Consider the following 3,624-nt stretch of genomic DNA (forward strand, 5'->3'; position numbering starts at 1 on the left):
GGTCCTGACCACCTTCTCAGAAGGATGGATGAGAATGAATCAAATATTAGAAGCTTTATGAATTTACAATTTGAGCATAATAATTTCTTTAGAAAAGAGCTTAAGGAACAAAAAAGTTTTTTGGGGTTTATGAACAAAGAGCTTGATGATATGAATAAAGAGCTTGATGATATGAAAAAAGATCTTGATGATATGAATAAAGAGCTTGATGATATGAATAAAGAGCTTGATGATATGCAGTTGAAAGAAGTTCAAAACAAAAACATTATTTGCATCATTCTCCAAAAAGGCGAGAAATGGAACTTTTGGACACAGTGAAGTGAACTATAACTGTCGACTCAGTCAACCACATCTCAAACTCTAGGGCTACATATGGTACTGCTTCAGGAACCCATCTCATACTACAATGATATTTTTAAAGATAATATTATTTCCTGACCAAATTGGCAATGAGGAGTCCACATATACAATAGAATGGATTACTCTCCGACTATGTGTCACAGTGCAGGAGCAATATTATTTAATAAGAAAAAAATACAAAATCCAATCATGTTAATAGAGCACCAACAGAATCTCCTATATCATTTGGAGACTAAAAGTAATAAGAATAAAGGACATATGAAACCAGTGGTTTAACTCTACATGTTATAAAGAAAATGGTAGAGTGGGCATATATAACATCCGCCGCCTTACCTCCTAAGGGGAAGCAGACGCACTCCCGTCGTGGCTCTGGCATCTTACGTTTTGAGCTACAACGGAACAAAGGTACTCTTGAGTGAACCGAGAGAGCCGGCCTCCAGGTGGATACAACAGATGTGGTCAACCTCAAGCCGACACCTTTTTGCAATCTTGTCATTTAATTTTTTTTCCAGATTAGGTACAATATGAGCCCACACATACAAAAAATGGATTACTCTCTATTATTTGACGTTGTGTAGAATTAGAAGTGCATAAACATTATTGTCATTATAGAAGGGAATCCAGGTACATGCATTAAGCATACATAGACCTATTTCTTGGAAGCGGCACTACTCCCACTTGAGAAATAGGAGCATACAGAGCTGAGCTACAATGGAAAAAAAAACAAAAGACTATTCGGTTGTGGTCAAGAGGACCGGGGAACTAACAAATGGACCAAGTGAACATATTTAGCCGTACTTCACAATAGACAGCTAGTTACCTCTTTATCGACAATGACCATAATGTTTACTGAACGCACATTGTCTAGTGTGGTAAAACTATAGGGGAATTAATTAGCACATACCACCATAAGCTCATGCAATTCAAGAGGAGTGACAACCATAAGCTCATGCAATCCAAGAGGAGTGACAATGTAAGCCACATTAGAGTGATCTTTAGAGGCTTCTGCTGCTAAAGGGATATCCTGACGAAAACAGTAAAAAACTGAATGAGAAATATTGTGTTACTATAACTATTTAAGCATTAAGATATAAGATATAAACCTATTTCTGCATTGAACATTTTAATAAATTGAAACATCCTTAAAATCTTTAGCCTTGCCCATTACCAATATCATATTAAGAAAATTTACTTATTTCTAGTATTGTCCACCAGGACAACCTACAGGGCCTTGCATGTGCTCAACACAAATGTTCACTCTGTGTCATCTTGTATATCAACATCTCTCTCTCTCTCTCTCTCTCTCTGTGCATAATTCATACAACAAAGGGCTCCTGCTAGTATCATGTGACCTCTACAATTGAGGAATTTTAGAATAGTTGGTTCAGACCTCGAAATCAGCAGAGGGATTCAGTATGACACTTGAATTTAAGTTTGACGTTTGGATCTTCTTGTGACTCTACCATGTCCTATTATCCGAGATAGTTCTTGTTCCCTAAACTGCAGGGTAGGAGGCTCACCTTGTTGCTGTAGGTTGACTTTGCTTGGGGAGGTAGTAGCTGCAGGATCGTAGGAGGAGGCTGAAGCGAGCTCGAGTCGGTCGGTGCCATCCGGCCATAATATTTTATCGTTTTCATGTCTGGAACACTACAACATCATGTGAATGTAAATGAAAAGTAACATTTGTGACGGTGGCGACCTGCAAGCCACGATGATGAGAGGAGAAGCAGTCCAGGCAATGACCTCTCCCTACTTGCATCGCTGCTCCAATCCAAGACATAAACAAACCTGGCAAGAGATCCAAAACATGAAATGAGCTCTCCGTCAAATCATGAAACAAGAGAAGCAACCCCAGTAGGTCTACAGGTGCAGCGACAAGAAGATTTTATGCATATGCAGACACACCAGATATCCCTGCATTACGACAAGATAGTGGTTAATGGATGGACATATTACCAACCTACCAGACAACATATATCTTTTTTCAGTTTGACATAGAAGTACATTTCCAGAGAACAGAGATGTTCTATATACTACCTCTAGAGCTCACCAAGTATAGCGATGATAGTCTGGGTCCGAGACGACCGTTTCTCTGGTGGTCTTCTCTGTTGTATCTCTCCCAAACTGTGAAGAAAATAAGGACAAAATAGGTTACGAGTACAAGATTGAAAGTAGAGTATATTCTACGGAGGTAGTACTTCACAAAGATGTTTGTGAGCTAACGAGAGATACTATTGGTGTGGTTCGCTGGTGCTTCCGGCCATGTCTCCTCGTACCAGCAAAACAAGAAAAGCCTAAATGTACCCTTCCTTGGAACCTAGCTAGACTAAAAGCAACAAAACACAAATACTCCACCAAGGGAGAAGCACCAATTGCAGGCACTACAAGACCAGACAAAGAGGAAAAGACCTTTGGCCTTTACCAGATGCAGGACAAACAACAAATGGCCCATGCTGGCCAAACACACAACACTTGGCCATGCCGCCAAAAGGAGGAGAAGAAGAGGGGCTAACCTCAGATCCATGAACGAGACGCAACCGGGTCAGATCAAAGGAGGCATCGGCAACACCTAACGAATCTGCGAGGAAAACAAGGGGAAATCAGAGGTGAGGAGAAGCTAGCAGCCAACAAGAGCACATACACACACATATACCTGCAAATCGATGACCACAACAGCAGATTGACAGAGACCTGCACGCAAACAAGATCACAGATCAACTAAGAACAACATGCAAAACTAACACGCGAAGAGGAAAGGCAGCTCACCTCGACCGGCCCCACCTTGCTCCGCCGCTCCCTCCTGCGCGTGTCCTACCTCACTCACGAGGGCCGGCGCCGAGCCGCGCTTTTCCTGATGAGCACCAAGGGGGCGTGGAGGAGGAAATGGCCCGACAGCGCGAGGGCGAGAAGAGGCGGAGGCGGCGGCGCGAGGGCGAGCAGAGGCAGAGGCGGCGGCGGCGGCGCGAGGGCAAGCAGAGGCGGAGGCGGGGCGCCAGCCCCGACTGCGCCGCCACCTGCTGCGCGCGCAACATCAGTGAACGGAGCGCCGCGGCCGCGCCGTCCACCGCCGCCACGGACGCCATCGCCGGCGCCGTTGATCCGCTGCTCTCCTCTGTGACCGCTGCCGCCGTCGCCGGATGAGGAGCGAGTGAGGGAGGGAGGCGGCTGTGGGAGGAGTCGAAGCAGACGGGCGAGACGGCAGGGCGGGACGGCGGGGCCGCGGTCATCGGCCACGGCCACGGCGAGCGGGACGGGCGGGGCGGT

The 3,624-nt window shown here is 45.3% G+C and overlaps 1 long non-coding RNA gene across 2 annotated transcripts; it reads right to left on the bottom strand.

Annotated features, from left to right (window-relative positions):
* Positions 1-374: 374 nt before the first annotated feature.
* On the bottom strand, positions 375-3,613 carry LOC119368862. 2 transcript variants are annotated; one of them, XR_005176759.1, is made up of 7 exons: positions 3,127-3,613; positions 3,014-3,051; positions 2,874-2,938; positions 2,398-2,484; positions 2,266-2,274; positions 1,881-2,148; positions 375-1,384 (listed from the first exon to the last, which is right to left on the bottom strand). It is a non-coding gene; the product is annotated as an uncharacterized LOC119368862 (long non-coding RNA). The 2 variants fall into 2 exon arrangements; XR_005176760.1 differs by having other exon boundaries at positions 1,881-2,274; positions 2,411-2,484.
* Between the last annotated feature and the right edge of the window lie 11 nt (positions 3,614-3,624).

This window comes from Triticum dicoccoides, chromosome 2B, assembly GCF_002162155.2.
Source record: "Triticum dicoccoides isolate Atlit2015 ecotype Zavitan chromosome 2B, WEW_v2.0, whole genome shotgun sequence".
Classification (NCBI taxonomy): Eukaryota; Viridiplantae; Streptophyta; class Magnoliopsida; order Poales; family Poaceae; genus Triticum; species Triticum dicoccoides.